Genomic DNA, 19,635 nt, shown 5'->3' on the forward strand with positions numbered 1-19,635 from the left:
ACAAGTCAGAAGTTGAAGAATGAGGGAAATACAGGAAGTCGTGTAAGTTAATTTTTTTGTTATTTCCAAAGGAGAGGTAATGTATATTTTCCAGGGCAGATAAATCAAGAAATAGAGGCATATGTAGACATTATACAAAGCAAATAATGGTAAGCACAAAGAACTAAAGAGAACCTGTTGTATTAACGTTTGCCTCAAGGGAACAGATGTTAACCATAGAAAGATTACTATTTTTCATTTTGTTTTGTTTTCTTGAAAAATATTTATCATGTACATTTTATAGAATTTACAAAAATCGATGAAGTACATATTTTGGAGAAAGAAAAACTCCAGCTCTGCTTTGCATGACTAGAGTCCCATTACTGGAATGCTATCCATTTTGCCATATATAGGTAGCAGAGTAAATGAAAGCACATGGAGTTTATACCTAGGTAGCCAACTTCTTATGTAATTCCCCACAGCTGATCATTCAGTAACATTACTTCTGATGCTCATGAATATTATGCAATAGGCTTTATTTTAGTTATCTTTTTCCTGTGTTCATCATATTTCTATGTTTTTAAAAAACCATATGGTAATTCAAGGAGACATGGCTGAAAATATTTTACGATACATTTTCTTGACCTCATGCACTTTAAGTCACATCTTTTGTTTGAAGAGGAACTTTGCGGCCCTTCTATCCCTTCCTTTCTGTGGGCTACTGAGACTTATTCCTGATTTTTTATGTATTTAGTTCTACAAGAAAACTGAAAAGCAAAACAGAAATTCACAGACTTCTGGAAGTCTCAGAAGTCCAGCACCCAAATGTAATACTTGGAAAAAAGAAATGTGCTCAGACTTTCAGACTTACAAAATCAAGAGGCAGACAAAAATATACGTAAAAAGATTGCTAAGAACAAGCATGCCAAAAAACAAAAAATAGGTTAGCAGAGTTAGTGCTATCTTAAAGCCAAGAGGGGTTCAACTAGACAGAAAATTTAATACAAGTACCGATATAAAGTGATTAAATAATGGGCCAAAAATAAGCCTCACTTATAAAGTAACATAGAGAATTAAAGAAGGAAATAAACCCAAAGCAGCAATAAATATTAACATAGATGTGAGGACTAAAATTCACAAATGGAAGTTAATACTATTATGATGGGTAAACAATTGTGTGTATTTGGGGGCAAGGAGCCAATAGTTATGAAAAGATTTATGTCCTCATGCCAAGGACCGGTTTGGGTACATTTCTGACAAAGGGCACTAATGCAAGTTAAGGAATTATTGGTAACATTAAACACAATCCAATATTGTTTATCCAATCCACATCCTACATACATTAATAGTTTTAATCTTGATTGTGGAAAGATTAAATTTCTTAAAATTAAAATTTCTTAATCATATTATTCCATGTAATCCCTTTGTATTTAAAATATGTTTAGGATGTATATTATATGTCATAATATATAATATGCATTATAGATACATGTCTATATAATAGCATATATTATATGTATATAAGACTATAGAACACTAAAGAGTTTAAACATTTAAGCATTACTGAACAATGTAGAAAATATCCTATTTTTAAGTATTTTTGCCTCCAGAGTTAGTACGATCAGTTCTTTGAATTTGTGGTCCAAGAATGAAATTAAGCTCTTTGATAATTAATTCTCTGACAGTTTTGTACTGAAAGAGAAAGATCATAATGATGAAGACTAATATAAATGTTGACATTTAACAAAATGTTGTAAAAGAAAATTTTATTGTACTACAGTGGCTACTTACCAATTGATTTCTTAATAACCCAAAAGAATAAATGGACCTAGCAAAAGTCCCTAAATTACTATTAGAGAATAGCTTCTATGGGTATATCTTGCTTTTAAAGAGGATTTGAAACTGCTCTACTGCTATCTTTGGCTTCCCATGGATCATGAAAAATCATGAATTCAAGTTTCTCAAGCCCTTTATCCTTGGATCAAAGGAAATTGAACAGGCTCGTGAGGTTACTATCACTTGTTCATTGTTGACATTAAAATATATTTGGAATATGAACAAAGTTTAGCTCAGGTAATGGAAAAAAAAATACATCTATAGAGCTTGTAATTTTAAAAATATTTTAAAATCATACAAATTTGCAACATTTTATTTCAATATGTTACTTTTATGCTTAACATGTAAATCTAATTGCACAGCATTTTATTTTTATGTTTATAAATGTAATAATGTCAGATTGATTGCCTAGGTGTGTTGACCTATAAAATTCTCTTGGCATATGATGGGATTCATTAACTATAATCTTTAAGTCTATAATAAATAATCAGTTTCTGGAGTTATTTTTAAAAGACACACTGATCGGTGAAACCCCATCTCTTCTAAAAATACAAAAAATTAGCCGGGTGTGGCGGCGTGCGCCTGTAGTCCCAGCTACTCAGGAGGCGGAGGCAGGAGAATGCTATGAACCCGGGAAGCAGAATTTGCAGTGAGCCGAGATTGTGCCACTGCACTCCAGCCTGGGCGACAGAGAGAGACTCCGTCTCAAAAAATAAAAAAAATAAAAAAGACACACTAATGAAGCCTAAAAGAGAATTATTTTGCATGTATCTTGCCCTGGAACAAGATGTACAATTAAAATGACCACCAAACAGCAATAACACCTTTATGAAGATGGTTTGATAAGAAATTTAGGTCAAGGATGCTAGCTAAAAGAACATTTCATTTGCTTTAACAGGCATCCTTTCAGACATTCCTTGCTACAAAAAGACAATAGATTAAAGAGAAAGAAGGGAACAGAGATTCTTTGTAAATATTGGCGCTTAACTCTGTGAAGCAGATGACTACTGACCCTGAGTACTCTGTAATTTCTTTGTTCAACATTCTGCCTCTTACACCCCTGTCAGGTTGTAAAATCAAAAGGTTCTCCAGGGTTTCTCTGAACATAAGTGTCTATGCTCTTTTGTACATAGTGAAGACTGTGTCGGTATTTTTGTAATAACATATCAATTTTTAGTTTGTCCTTTTTCCTGTTTACAAAAAGTGCTGCAATATAGGTTGGGGTTGGATATCTGTGCTATCATTTTCAAACTTTCTGAAATATTAAGAGCCCTATTTTATTATCCCAATTTTTTAGCATACCATATTCAAGACAGATGTGGCACTTTAAAATATGTCTTTAAGGAAACCAACACATTTAATACAGAATGTTTTGGGAGGTTGAGTGTTACGGCATTATCCAAAATCATTTTTTAAATAATTCATCTACTCGTCATATGAGTTTGTTTCTTCAGGAGACTTAAGGATTGGAGAAATGTATTCCTCTCATTTGTGCTTGGTATTGATGCTTGGTTTCAGATGTTATAAAATCAGTGCTGAATGTGAGTAAGTTATTCATAATACAGCTTCTAATGAAGTGTAGACATGACTTGAATAATAAATATCCCAGTCCTTTAATAAGGCTCATCTTATGCTCGTAATAAAACCCTACACTGTTTCCATAATCCAGTGGAATTTTACCAAAGTTAAATTAAGACACATAAAAGCACATTCTTAAAGTATGATTTACAATCCTTAGGAAATGACTGTAATTGATTTACAACAAACCAGCTGTCCGGAGAACTCAGCAGCCCCAGGTGACTGTAGCAGTTTTGCTTGAGTAAACCTGCTCACACAACATGTTAGTCTGGAATTTTTTTTTTTGTCAGATTGTAAAATCCAAAGATAAAACACATAGTTAATGGAGAACTTTTAGCAAAAACTACTGGAGAATAATTTTGCTTAGGTAAACACTTGTTTAAACACATTTATAAAAACGTCATGCACATTTAAAAATCATAATCTTTAGAAGCTACTGTATGTTTCTAAAAAGGAAGATTTTTTAATGCCTTTTTCTTTTGTGGATTCTGCTACTTCCAGCTTTCTCCTTTTTATAAAATTCTGGCATATGCAATGTACTGTATCTGAAAATGATAGAGTGTGCCTTTCTGGTACAGTCTTGTCAATTACATGTGCCTTGTTTCATTAACTACAGCTAATTATTAGCCATAGTGTTCTGGGCTATGAATTTAAATTGAGTAAAATGAGTGGTCATTTTTTATCATTTCTTTCTAGTCATCTCAGATTCATCAGACTATTTTTATTGCATGTGAAAATATTAAAAGTAAAGTAATCCAAATCTTTCACTGCCTTCTTCAGTAACCAAATAAGTGTTCGTATTAAAGGTGACAGAGATAGATGGCATTAACTTGGTTTTTTTGCTTGACAGCTCTTGCCCATAACATATGTTCAGTGCTATCAGGGTTATTACAGGGAACACAAACTAATCAGGTGGACAGATTCACAAACAGTGTCTAGAACACATGGTGGCCTCCCAGTGTTAACAAGAAATGTCTGAATCACTTGTAAACATCGTCAAATAATGTGAAGATTCGTCATTTTGATTGCTGGTTCTTAAGACTGTGGTTAAAATAATCTTGTTGACTATAGACCTGCTAGATTGGAAGGTGAGATGCTGTGACCTGACCTTATTTGCTGCTGTGTCAGGGAAAAGAGAAAAAAATTATGGGCTCTGTAGTAGTTCTGATATTGATTCAACGATCCATATGTTTTACCTTTAAAAATAATTTGGCATTAATTTTTGTTCTTGAGGCTGAATTTCTTAAAAGGAATTAATATAGAAAACCTTTTAGTTCAAAAATTTATTAAGAATTATCCAGTTACTAATTTCTTTCTCCATTAAGAGAAAATGTTAACTAAATCTGATTGCAAAGAAGATAGTTCAGGAATTCTAATTCTAGGGCAATTTGATGATCTAATTTTACAAAGATTAAAATGTACTTGAAAACTACCACTAGCTTCCCATGCAGTAGCACATCTATGTGCATGTGGGTATGTGCGTTCTCATGTTTTTATCTGTGTGTATATATATATATGTCACTGCAAAATTTCCCCTTGACAACTAACAAAGATATCACCTTTTACTTTCAAAGAAAATCAGAATGGAAAAATAGTAGCTACATGGTGAACCACATGAAGTAATTATTTGGGGATTATAAGGAGAATGTTGCTGGGAAAAGAGCTTGAAATTGTGAAATTTCTAAATAAAGAAGGCTTTCAGCAAACTGGAGCAGTCTGCAAGGGCACTATCTAAACATAAAGCCCACTGAGCTCAGCGTTTATTCCACTGACTTCTGGAAGGTTTTAAAGGTGGCGGGGGAGATTTAGATATAAAGTTTATATTTTTAGGTGTATAGCTTTTTCTCAAATTCTTTTTACCTCCACTGAGTCTTCTTCCCTCAGTCTGTTTATCATACTCACAGTCGGAGGTAATCTTCACTATAGCGTGACAATATCTTAAAAATTAGAATTAGATGAATTTGAAGTAAAAATAGATACCATCTTATTAGTGAATTAGCTAGTCCGAAGCTTATAGACTTGGTAGTTCTTTCCAGTTAAAATAGAATACTGTACAAGAGTGTAGGCTTTGGAGACACAGAGGTTGTTTTGGAATGTTGATTACGATACTTTGCGTATTTGTGAATTTGGGTTACTCATTTAACTTTTATGAGCTTCAATTTTCTCAACAAAAACGTATAGATGGTAATATCTATTAAGTGGAGTCAAGAAGATTAAAACAAAAACCTATTTTGGCAAAGCATTTACTAGAGTGGCTGACCCATGGAAGTCTTAGTAAGCTGCATCTGTTATAATTATGTGACAATATCCTTTGTTACTTCCAGTTTGAATTTTCAGGCTAGCCTCTAGGTTCTAATCTTGGGGAAAACTGTTCCTATTAGTTATCTTGATTTCTATCAACTAGATTAAGTTTCTCTCCTATTTATCAACTCATTATAAGAAACAGTGACTTCTTCTACCTAGAACAGTGCCTCTCTTTTGCTACAGTTTGAAACTGCATATTATCAATCAGCTGAAAAGAGAGCTACTTCAACCCCCTACCATCCTCCGGGCTTCCCCCTCCCCATGCTGCTGTTCCTAATTTCTCTCTTTTGCTCAGTAAGTGCTCAAATTCTGCTGTTGACTCTACCTCTTCAGTAAATACATGCTTCCTGTGGTCATCAGTGATCTCTGATTTGCAAAGCCCAATGAATACTTTTCAGTCATTTTCAGCATTCAAGAGTTGACCAGCCACACCTGGAAGTTATCCTACTATGAGTTTCTAATAGCATCACTCTCTCTGGTTCTCCTCCTCTCTCTCCAGATTCTTGTTATTAAAGTCCATGAGCTCCTTTTTCCTTTTCCTGATTCTGCATTGCAATTATTTTATCTTTAGTTTTCTTCTCTTTTATTCAATCAGGAAAAGCATATTGGTTGGTCTGACACACAATATGATAATTTTCAATCTATATCTCCAGTTCAGCATCACACTCAAGGTGTTGGCCCATACAACCGCTGCCTAGTAAACACTACTTAGAAAACATTTCACACAAAACTTGTCCAGAAAAATATAACATGACCCCTCTAGAACTCACTAACTTTACTTTCTACTCTGGTGACTTATACCATCATATTCTGTCTTAGCCACTCTGGGCTGCTATACCAAAATGCCAATCTGGGTGGCTAATCAACAATAAACATTTAGTTCTCACTCTTCTGGAGGCTGGAAGTGTGAACTCAGGGTGCCAGCATGATTGAGTTCTGGTGACTACCCTCTCCCAGTGGCTGTGCCCTCATAGGTTAAAGGGGGGCTAGGCGTTTTCAGGTTTGTTTTAATCATGGCACTAATCTCATTCATAAGGGCTCCATACTCATGACCTAATTACCTCCCAGAAGCCCTGCTTCCTAATACCTTACATTGCAGGTTAGGATTTTTAGCATATAAATTTTGGAAAGACACAAACATTCAGTTCATAACGTATTTCCAGTTTTCCAAGATGCCTAAAGGTCATTTTATATTTCTCACTTTCCGCGATTGCATTTCAACATTATGTCAATTCTACCTTCATAATATCTTACAATTTATTTTCCTTCTGTACTATCCCTGCCTTTGCCTTGCTTTAGACCCTCCTCTTTTTTACCTGGATTTCTTATGAATTTTCCCTTCTCCTAGTCTTCTTTCCCTCTATCCCAAATCCATTATCCATACTGCCACAAAAAATTATTTTCCTGAAGTATAAATTGATTGCATCATTCTCTTACATCATTCCAAGTTTTGGTATTACTTTCAGGATAGGTACCACCATGGAATACATTTTTCCCGTTATTTTTCTCCCCACTTTCCTATACAAATGCTCCTTGACCTAAGATGGTGATCTGGTTTGGGTGTGTGTCCCCTCCAAATCTCATGTTGAAATGTGATCCCCAATGTTGGAGGTGGGGCCTAGTGACAGGTATTGAATAATGGAGGCGGATCCCTCATGAATGGATTGGTGCTGTCCTTATGATAATGAATTCTCACTCTGTAAGTTCACATGAGATCTGGTTGTTTAAAAGAGCCTGACACTTCCTCCCTTCTCTTTATTGCTCCCTCTCTCATCATGTGACACACAGGCTTCTCTCACCTTTGGCCGTGATTGTAAGCTTCTTGAGGCCTTCACCAGAAACATATGCCAGCACTAAGCTTCTTGTATAGCCTGCATAAGTGTGAGTCAAGATAAACCTCTTTTCTTTATACATCACCCAGCCTCAATTATTTTGTTATAACAAAGCAAATGGACTAACAGAGGTGGGGTTATATCTCCTGATAAACCCTTGTTAAGTTGAAAATATTGTAATTCAAAAATGCATTTAATGTACCTAAGCTATGGAACTTTGTAGCTTAGTCCAGCCTATCTTAAAACTGTTCAGAACATTTAGAATAGTTTACAGTTGGGCAAAATCATCTCACACAATGCTTATTTTATAAAAGTATTGTATATCTCCTGGTCATTACCCTCATGATCATGTGCCTGGCTGGGACCTGTGGCTCGCTGTCACTCCCCAGCATCCAGAAAGACTATAGTACTGCATATTACTAGCCCAGGAAAAGATCAAAATTCAAAATATGGTTTCTACTGAATGTGCATTGCTTTTGCACCATTGTAAAAATTAAAAAATCATGTCTAACCATTGTAAGATGGGGATTGTCTGTGTATATTTTGTGCTATCAGCATGATGCAATATTTGTGGACCCTTGAAGATTCTGTACACATTCACATCTTGGCTCTGTTCACACTTTTCCAACTTGCCTAAAATATCATTCACATTCTTCTTCAGTTAATCACATCGTTCTGGTTCTTCAACATTTATCTCAGCTTTTGCCTACTCACTTCATCACTCACTGCCTGAGACAGGTGTCCTTTTCCTGTGCTTCTATTTGTCCATATGCATTGCTATCGTAACTTTTATCATGCTGTACTTCAACTGTTCATTGATTTGTCTTATGGGACAATGAGATTCTCTAAGAAGAGAACATGAGGCGCACTTTATCCACTACACAAATCCCCTCACCTGATACACATCTGGCACTGTATAAATGTTCATTAAAACAATAGCTAAATAGCCAGTGCCATTCGTGTTTTGTGATCTCTACCATCATCCTCCCTCAGTTCCTTCCCTGAATCATCTTTGTTGATGTGTGTATGGTAGGTTCTTTTCTCTCCATCTTTGCTTTTCCTGTTTCCTCATTTTACACTTAACTTTCCAGGTTTTCTAAACAGGTTATTTACCTCAATATAGTCATTATAGAAATTTCTCACTCTTCTTTCTGTGAGTTCTGATTTTCACTTATCTTTTTCAGTGAACCCAAAGTTCACTAATTATAGGCTCTTAGCTCTTCAAAGCATTAGTAGCTCAGTATCAAAACAAGTTCTACCTGGAGATTTCGTTCATCTCAAAGTTCATCACATCTCCCTCAAGAAGTTTTAATTTAATTTAATTTAAATACACTATCACATGTTAAATTGGTTTGATATACTGAATTGGGACATGATAGTATTGGTTTATCTTAAAACATGCAATATAACTAAGGCTTAACATTCATATTTTATAATATCAATTTCTTTCCCTTCTAGAAGTTATATCTGAATCAACAGTAGTACTTTAGAAAGAAGAGTGCTTTCATCGTAGCCAGACCATTTAAAAATATTCCCTATACTCACAAGCAAGAGCAATCTAAGTGAAAAATATACCACAAATTAACAGTTATAAACTTAATGTAAACATTTAAAAGAAGGAGATATCATAGAAAGCTCTTTCTCATTGTCAATAGGAGTATTTTTGTGTTTTTATGTTCGAAAAAAAGGACATTGCTTTAAGGCATTGATAAAGGAATAACATTTTTAAACCAAGTGATTCCAAAGCCTTGTCTAAATTACAACCTCAAAATGTCACCTATCTTTCTCATTTCTTTGGAGTCAAACTTAATTACAGGGCCTTTAAATTGATCAGACCCGATATATCAGGAGGATTTCCCAACATATTTTAACCAAGTAGAGATATACCAATCATGTGTTGGGCTGAACAATTTTAACCACCCCATCTTTTTCTGCATAAAATTGAGTTTCAGGTCACTCCTTCAACTGAGATTATAACTAATAACAACTTTTCCGTTGAAATGCTGAAATAGCATGCATTTTGCTTAGATGAATATGTTCTGGAAGCCAAGTGCCAATACAAAAAAGAATACACAATTTGTTTTTTATGTGAGGCCACATTAATAACTGAGATTTACAGCTAATCAGTGCAAATTGTTATTATTTCCAAAATAATAAGGCTAGCTGCCTATACATTTCTACATATTTACAGTGACTTTAAAAGGGTGTGTCTGATTTTAAAGCTCTGGCCTTTAAACGAAAAGGTCTTTCATTATGCCAAACAAAGAGAGGTGATACTGTTGAATAAATTTATGCTGTTATTTTTTGTGTGTGTGTTTGTGTGTGTGTGTGTGTGTGTAGATATACATACTTATACATAACATGGAGGACTGCAATAAAAATGACCATACCATTGTGGGAAAGGTAAAATGTTATATAAATACTGTGTATATTACTTGTCTATCCAAGGTTTCCTTCAAAATTTGGACATTGGTTATATCTTGTATATACCCTAAATTGCCCAATTTCACTAAATCATTTGGACTTTTTATAATTAACAGGAATATGCTACATGAGAAGCATAACTTAAATTTTCTATTATTGTCCAAGCTGTAAACTGCTTTTAGAGGTGTAATCTCTATCATTTAGCCCCACCATGTACTTTATGAAGGTATTGCCTGTATTCTATACTCTTAAAAAACAGTGAATCAAAGCATTTTTTGCCAGTCATATAGTGAAATAAGATTCTGTAACATAAGCCTAATCAAACATAACTGAGTCCTTTTGTGATTTCCACAAAATTAAAAGATCATAATTTGACACATTAAAAAGCTGAGTGGTTTATATGGCCATAAGAAATTTGATACACATTGTAGCTTCAACATCTGTATTCTCCTGGAGGAGCTTGTCATAGCATCATGACACACAAGTACTTATTTTTAAAATATATCTTAACCCCTAAACTAAAAAATGGGTAAAGAATATGTATGCAATTTATAGAGAAATATAGCTGGCCAATTAGCATTAGAAAAATGTCCAACTTCAAAAAAATAACCAAAGAAATAAAAATTTAAATAAAAGATCAAAGTGTTAGTGAGGTTGTGCTGTGTAGGACTGATAGAACTTAAATTGATAAGAACCTCAATACAGGGCAATTTGACAGTAATTTAAAGAAACTGATAAAAACACATACTCCTTTTAATACAGACATTCAACTTACCAGAATTTATCCTAAGAAAACAATTAGAGATGTATGTAAAGACTTAGGTTCAAATATATCTTTAGCATCATTGTTAATGATGGCAAAAAAAGAAACTAGAAACAATCTGAGTTCAAAAATAGACAAATAGCCAATTAACTATTTAATAGTATAGCATTACAGATATTAAAAATAATGTTGTAAGAGAACAAATTATGCCATTGAAAAAAAGATATATGTAGTTAAGGGGGAAAATAAGAGCAAGAAGAAGACTGAAATTATATGTATGATATAATCCCAGTTTAGAAGCAATATAAGTTTTGTAACTAAGATCCACTCTAGTTTGAAGCCAGACGAATGAATTTCAGTTTGGGCTGCACCACTGACTAGCTGTGTAACCCTTAGGATGCTATTTTAACCTTTCTGAAATTCAGTTTCCTTATCTATAAAATGGTATTAAGAAACTTTCAAATTTGCAGGACTTTTGTAAGATTTCAAAGAAATAATTCATGTATGGCTCCTAGTATAATGCATGAATAAAATGGGTATTCAGTATATGTTAATTTTATCATAATTCTTATTATATAGCATGTATATTTTCTGTCATATTTTATGTTTTATATTACATGTGTATAATATGCATATTTTATATTAAATGCATGTTTATGTCCAAACATTCACCAAAACTGTTAAAATGACAGTTTCTTAGTGGTAGGATTCCGAATGGTTATTTCATATATACCTGGATTTTTCTTCAGTGAATACACATAACTTTTATAACAGGGAAAAAATAAAATTAGGTAGGCCAGGTTAGGCTAGAAGCTTCAGTAGCAATATCCAAACACTGAAAGTTCAGTGTCTTATTTCTCGTTTCCGCAGTCTCCATGGGTTAGGTGGCTCTCCAGAGAGGTGCCTGCCAAACAGTGATGTGAGTCTGTCTACATCATAAAGCAGCAATATCTAGAACATGAGATTTCTAGACCTCTGTAGCAGCAGAAGGGAGCTGGAGGGCTCTCTGGGGACTTTTCACTGCCTCTGCCCAGAGGTAATACGTGATCCTTCCACTCCCAGTCCATTAGCTCACCAGTCACTCGGCCCTTCCTATGTGCAAGCGGGCTGCAGCAGGGGCAGTGGGGGGACATTGGATATGTGATAAAGATTAAATGTCTCTCCCACAAAAAGCAAAATCTAAAAGAAAATGAAATTAATAGATTTTACTCAAATCAGACATTTATTTCATGGCTTCACTTGGCAATTTTGATTTCTTGAATCTTTCAAAGAGAGTACAGGTTACAAAAGCTCTAACTTTTTCCCTAGACAGACCTTCCGCAGCAGCTGCAATTGAAGAGCAGAATTAAACAGGCACACAGGGGAGACTATCCTATGAGCTGCCTCTCACTAACTTGCAGTATGACTCCAAAATACAAGTCAGTACACATCTCTGGACTCAGTGTCCTTATTTGCAAAATAAATGAGTTAAATACCATACTTTCTAGTATACTATCCAGCTGGAAGCATGTTGCCTTCTTAAATCACTATATTTCTGTCAGCTGACAGCTTTGCTTTTATTCTAAATTCAATTTAAACTATCACATCTTTACATTGGTAACATTAGTTATCAGCAGCATAAGCCTAATTTTTTTTTACTATGTTCATTCATTCATTCATTCATTCATTCATTCATTCATTCATTTATATTTTTAGAGATAGGGTCTCACTTTTTCATCCAGGCTGGAGTGCAGTGGTGCAATCAGAGCTTATTGCAGCCTCGACCTGGTGGGCTCAAGTGATTCTCCCACCTCAGATGCATGCCACCACACTTGGCTAAGTTTTGTTTTGTTTTGTTTTGTTTTGTTTTAACTTTTATGGTAGGTTCAGGGGCACATGCGCAGGTTTGTTATATAGCTAAACTGTGTGTCATGAGGGGTTGGTGTACAGATAATTTCATCACCCAGATAATAAGCATAGTACCCAATAGGTATTTTTTCTGATCCTCTTCCTCCTCCCAACCTCCGCCCTCAAGTAGGCCCCAGTGTCTGTTGTTCCCCTCCTAGTATACATGTGTTCTCATTGTTTCGCTCCCACTTACAATCGAGAACATGCAGTATTTGGTTTTCTGTTCCTGTGTTAGTTTGCCTAGGATAATGGCCTCCAGCTCCATCCATATTGCTGCAAAGGACATGATGTCATTCTTTTTTTTTTTTATGACTGCATAGTATTCCATGGTGTATATATACCACATTTTCTTTATCCAGTCTAATGTTTATGGGCATTTAGGTTGATCCATGTCTTTGCTCTTGTAAACAGTGCTGCAATGAGCATAAGCATGCATGTGTTTTTACAACAGAATAACTTGTATTCCTTTGGCTATATACCCAGCAATGGGATTGCTGGGTTGAATGGTAATTCGTTTTTAAGTTTTAAGTTATTTGAGAAATTGCCATACTACTTTCTACAATGGCTGAACTAATTTACACTCCTACCAGCATTGTATAAGTGTTCTCTTTTCTCTGCAACCTTGCCAGCACTTTTCACTTTTTAATAACAGCCATTCCGACTGGTGTGAGATGGTATCTTATTGTGGCATAAACCTAAATGTCATAGAATACTTATTTTTGCAGCTTTTTCATGGAATGCTTGGTAAAATAAAGACAAATAAACATACTCACAGAACGAATTATAATTCCATGTCAGCTTAGCTCTTTTCAGCTTTGCTGAAAAGCATATATGTAGAAGTGGGGTGAAATTTACACTTTTTAGTAATTGATGCTTACAACTACTGTCTGAGATAAGTACGGTTGTACTCAGTCTAAAGGCATGAGACTTATCCAAGTTAGTAAGTAATCAAACTGGGTTTCGAATAGACCTAGGTACTCAACAATTTTGTACACAATCTTCCTGCAATGAAGTTGGGGTTAAGAAGGAACAGCAATACTATTGTTTCATTTTAACTAAAACAGAGAACTGGGAGCCCTCCTCAACTACTCTGGGAAAAACTGGGCCATGTTACTGCAGTCAGTCTCTCAGTCAGAAGAACCCAAGAAAATTGCCATGTGGGAGTAACTACAAAGGAAAATGAAACAAGGCCTGCTACTCCCATTAATTTTTCATAAAATGAATTCATTTTCATAAAAGGTAGCATTGCGTGTAGCATTATATGATTAGAGGAGACTGAACTTGTAGCCTGACTTTGAATCCTTACTTCACTACCAGGTAACTTATGTAAATCACTTAACATTTCTAAAGCTCATTGTCCTTATTAGAAAGTGTGAACAAAATAATTATAAATCTATATCATAGGGTGTTGGTTTCATACACTTTATGATCAGATACATTTAAAAATAGATGAAAACTGGAAATACCACCTTGGATCTTTGGAGGGACTCTGCAACATTGGTGACACCAGTGTTCCTGGCCTGATCCTCCACAGGATAGGATTGTTGAAAATTGAATAAAGTTGATGGTAATTGCTACATTTATTTCTATTCTCTGGACTTCTGTTTCTAGAGCTCATGGATCTATCCTTGACCCTAGAAGAGACTACTGTGCACTGGCACATAGACGCTTTGACTGCAACACTGGATAGGAAGTTTTACTGATGAGAAGGAACATAATCAGACATAGACAGGTTAAGTAATTTTCCCAATTGCAACACATTTCGGGGTTGACAAAGTCTAACCATGCTTCTCTCCTTGGAGTCCCTAAGTAGGTCAAAGATATCATCATCCTATAAGTTTCTAAGCTAGAAATGTCCCTGCCATCATCCTTCATCTCCTTCCATCGCCAAGTTTTATCTGAAGCAAAAGTCTGATCATGTTACCGAAAATCCTCATATGTATCCGAATGCTTGTTGGAAGAAGTATATACAAATGGGCAGATAATTCATTCATCACACTCTCCTCACTGCAGCCTCAGAGATGCAAGTTCTACAGGTACAGCAACTTTGCAGAGGCTGGAAAGAGGATCATCTCAGCAAAGGGCAACTGTCCTATACCCTGCCTCCATGAATGTCAACAAACTACCACATCGTGAGTCTCTCATCTCATTGATTTTCCATTTCTCTACTGCCTAGTCAGAAGGCCCACTCATCCTTTGACAGCAGTTTACAGAGTTCTCTTTCCTCCAGCATCTCCTGGGAAGTGATGTGAGCCACACTGTGCAGGTCAGAGTCAGAGGTGATGAGCTCAAGGTCACACAGCCAGTCAGTAGTGAGTGGCAGAGTTAGAAGTACAGCCAGCTTGGGCGGTATCTCCAGGACTCTTTTCTGTGTGTTGACCATGTTAAAGAAGCCTTTTGTGGCTAGTCAAGCTAGATCATTGAGAGCACCAAACACTAAGAAAACATTAAAAGAAAATACAACGTTTCTTACGTTCCTCTCTTGCAAGGAAGGTTCATCAATATTTACTCTAGATCAGGATCAAGGATAAAAGAGTTTAGCAAAAAAGAGAATATAGAAAAGAGAATCCCCCAAAATGTGTTTACAGCCCTTTAGGTTTCATCTATAAAGGACATTATCTATCGCTTTATTTAAGCTACCCTTCAACTTGGTGCAAGCATAATACTATCAATCCCACTATATAAAGGAAGAAAGCAAAGCTCTCAGTGATGAAGTGACCAATTCAGGGTACACAACCAAGCTAGGATTTGAATACAGATGTGTAGAAAACCTACAGGTGGAAAATAGGAAGGCCTGGATAAGAGTAGAGGGGTCTAGAGACCAGGTGCAGCAGTGGGGTCTGCTTAGCTCTGTGGGTGTGGAGGGGCTGTTGGTGCGTGGTCCATTCTTTGTTTCTTCCCCTGTGCTCAATAATTCTGTGTGACTTCTTTACCTCTGTGTTAATTGCCTGGAACTCCAGACTGGAGCTCACGTTCTCTGCGCTCAGCTGCCAGAGGCAGCAGTGTACTTAAAGTGATGAAGACCATTGACTGGTTTCTTTTGTGCTTTAGTGAGTTCCATATTTTATTTTTTTTGTATGAGGTTAGTATCTCCTTTGTGTCATGTTATTACACTCAGTGGAATCCATATTTATCAATATTTGAAAAAGTCAGAGACATCAGTTAGGCAAGGAAACCCTGGGTCCAGCTGACAAATGAGATTGACCCTTGTTGATTCTTTTCCTTTTCCCATGTGTCCAAACATGTCTACATTCACAGTTCCTTTTCTTTGCCTTCTATTAGAAGAGAGAGAATAAGAAATTGGAACTCTCAGGAAAGATTAGAACATCAGCAGTCTAGAGCAACAGGTTGATGAGGGACAGGGGACAGAGAGGAAACTAGGGCTTCTATCAAAGCTCATAGACATGCCACCAACCTGGGTGTGTTAGAGAGTTCCAGGATAAAATCCCAAACATTGTGACTCTGGGGCTACAGGCTGGCTTACTCCAAGAGAAGAGACCCTCAACACTTACTCATAGCCACCTTTCCATTTGATGTGTCTTTGGGTCAAACCTGTCCCTTGTTTTAGGACTGACCTAGAGGGAAACACTGAGCTTTTAAAAAGCTCCTATCAGATATGACTTAGTCCGTCCTCAGGGAAGAGGATCCTATGGAAAGGAGCATATATAACCCTGAAGACTTGAGATCCTATGTCCTTGTCATTCAGCAGAGGATTACTGACTGAAATATCAATTTACGACCATATGCAGAAAAACTATCATTACTTGAGTTTTTCAGAAAAGGATTAGTAGAAATTATTTATATCCACTTTCAAAAGGAAAGAACAGAGATCTTTAAATCAACATAGGAAGTCACATTATTCATTTATAATGAATGTCTACTGCTTGCTTAGAAAGAGGAGAGTAAGAAATGGGATCCACCCTCTAATTTTTTTTGCTTTCAGCATCAATGCAGAGACAGCAAGAAGAACAAAGTCGTAGCTTTAAAAGATAAATTCTGCTATTCAATGCCAGCCTCCCAGGGTTAACCTTAATCTCTCTTATTTCATGAGGTCCCAGGTCCACAATTGCTGAGGATGTCAGTTTCTAGAGGAAAACAGAGCCCTCAGAGGAAAGGCCCAAAGGAAGAATATCAGAATTTAGAAAACTTCTCCAATTAATGCTCTGCCCCTCCATGGGAATTAAATAACAATAGAGCTGGGCAGCGGGTCTTTCCTACTAAATGTTGATGTGAGATATAGTGGAAAGGATTCTGGCTAAGTTTGAAAAGAAAATTTCCAGGTCAACCCTTTGAACAAAGTGTTAATTTCCCTAAGTTTTAGACTCCTCCTTTGAGAGGACATCCTTTCTGCAAATCTCATTGAGTTGTGTTGATCACATGGGATAATGTATATCAAAGCCCTTTTTAAATGACAAGCACTTTTCCTATGTGAGCCTAACTATTAATGTTATTGACCCTTGGACCTTAAATTCCTGGTCTTAATTTTAAATCTCAGGGCCTAATTTTAAATCTATTCCCAATGAAGCATTTTACAAACCTCCTACAGAGTACCTTCACTCCTACCCGCACCTGATGCAACACAAGCTATTTTCTCTATTTAAAATAACTTGTTTGCAAAGGGCTAAGGTAGCATAAGACCACCTTTCTCTTTGCAAAAGGTGATTAATCTCTTCTGTTATCCCAGATAACCCTCTTTCTAGCTTGTCCCATGGAATTCCAGTGTCCCAGTGCAGTCTGGGGTTGACGTGAGAAGGAGAACCCAGAGGGAAGGGAATGTGAACACCAGCTCTGGGGTGAGGGATCACAGAAGTTTCATGAAGTCCAGGATATTAGGGTATGTGACCCTTGCCAGGCCCGCCAGGCCCTCCTGTCCCCATTCTCCTTCTGGATCCACTTTGTGCCTCCTGACTCCTACCGGTGCAACATTTTTACTATCGATGCCCTTTCTTTTCTTTTTTTTGTTTTGGTGGTAGTTTTCTGGGGCAGATACAGCAAAATTTGTGCTCTGTAGGGTGTAATAGAGCAATCACAGAAGCAGATGTTCTGTCCTTCTATGAGGAGGCAGGAAAAGATGCTGTGCTTTCTCTGTCACCTTTGGGATCACTGAGCATCACTCACTTGGTATTCCTTCCTCTGGCCTCCACCCTCCCACCAGGCCCTCCCATTTTCTCATTTCCCTTTGTTTCACCATCACCAGTGGGTATCTTTCTTCCACCAGAGTCTGGTACAAAACTGGATCCTGTAGTGTCCATGTAGCAACTTTTACCAAACCACTGTCTTTTCTTTTCCATCCCCAGAGCACACTCAGATACTGGACCCTATTCCCCAGTCATACCCTACTTTGTCTTTGGGTCTTACCTCTTCACCTGACGCCACACTCTCTTAGGATTACAACCTCTCCCATCAAAGTTGACACCTGCCCCCTCCCCCACCATAGTTTCTAGTGTTTCACTGGACTGTCTCCTCACAACCATAGTTTCATATGAGGGACTCAGCAAGTTTCAAGACAGAAAAGACCAGGACAAGGGCCTCCTGCATGGTTTCAAGATATCCTAATGAAGGGTCTCAGGGCTGACCCAGGAGGAGATAATAAGTAAATTCTGTGAGACATTCACGAAATGACTTCTCAAGGTTCCCAAGGAATAACCTAAACAAGAGGGTTACTGAAAACACCCAACCCAAAACAGTTACTTGGGGAAGAACATGGGGCAGACCAATTAGACGAGCATCACAGTGGCCATGCACCCTTCATGGGCTCTTGCCCACTCTACATTGTGCATTCTGGGAAGGTCCACATCCACCCAGCCACCATATATACCCTCATCTGATCCATAATATCACAAGAATGCCTGTCTGGAGCTTTCCTGTCTTAATTTGCGTCCTCAACAGTTTCTAGAAGCTCACAGAGTGTACTTTTGGATAAACCAGATATGATGTCCTTGAATCCAAAACATTGTTTAAAGTGAGCCAGGCCTCTTCCCCATCCCACTTTCCCTGACTCATTTATTCACATTTCAAGAACTGACACAATAACAGAGGCTGTGACGCTTCTTGAGGTAAACCCTCAAGCAGTCTAGGGAGAAGAGGTTGTATCAGAGTCAGGGTTTTACAGAGAAAGATAACCAAGAGCATGTATAGATATAGATGCAGAGGTAGGTAGGTAGGTAGGTAGGTTGGTAGGTAGGTAGGTAGGTAGGTAGGTAGATAGGTAGGTAGGTAGGTAGGTAGGTAGATAGATAGATAGATAGATAGATATACAGATAGATTCATAGGTACACAGACAAATGAAAAGGCATTGGTTCTTACCACTATGGAGTCTAACAAGTCCTAAGGTCTGCTGTCAGCAAGCTGAAGACCAAGAGAGCTGATGATGTAAGTTTCAGTCTAAGTCTGAAGGTCTGGAAACCAGGAGAGATGATGATGTAGTTGCAGTCTGAAAACCAGCTGTCTCAAGACCCAGGAAGATCTGATGTTTTGGTGCAAGTCTGAAAGCAGAAGGAATACAATGTCCCAGCTTGAGGATAGTCAGGTAGGAGGAACCTAACAAGTTATACCTCACTCCCAGATCTGTGCTTATCTCCAAAGACACACAGGTGTGTGGTGAGGCTGTCCAACACGATGTGTGCACTGACAGGGTGGCTGCTAAAAGATCTGCCCAAAATGTTTGCACACTACCAGAAGGATTTCTTACTGTAGCTTAGCTTCGAGCCCTGGTTCCCCTTCCCCTTCCCTAACTCTTTCCCACATAGGAAATAAAGAAGGCCCTCAAAAGCAGGAAAGTCTATCAGCTAAATGATGATGGGCAGATGAGGACCTATTCCAAGAGAAAATTTTCTAGTGCTTTTTTGCCACACTCAAGGCCCAAGTGTGGGGGCAGAAGGATCAACTCCAGGGGGCATTATTCACATTGCCTGGAGTTGTGTTTGAGGAAGAGCCATAGATAACAGAACACAACAGGGATGTGGCTCTCTGGTAATCCTTGGTGATTATCCATCACCAAGAACTACACCCCGCACTCAATGTTGGGGTAAA

General features: G+C 37.1%; 1 long non-coding RNA gene across 1 annotated transcript in view; it reads right to left on the minus strand.

The window, feature by feature from the left end:
- LOC123574031 (uncharacterized) overlaps nucleotides 1–19,088 on the minus strand; it is a 208,637-nt gene extending 189,549 nt beyond the window's left edge. The window contains exon 1 of the long non-coding RNA XR_006698848.3: nucleotides 18,910–19,088. This is a non-coding gene — a long non-coding RNA (uncharacterized lncRNA). The remainder of the gene's footprint in view (nucleotides 1–18,909) is intronic.
- Nucleotides 19,089–19,635: the final 547 nt, after the last annotated feature.

Source organism: Macaca fascicularis, chromosome 6 (genome assembly GCF_037993035.2).
Source record: "Macaca fascicularis isolate 582-1 chromosome 6, T2T-MFA8v1.1".
NCBI lineage: Eukaryota > Metazoa > Chordata > Mammalia > Primates > Cercopithecidae > Macaca > Macaca fascicularis.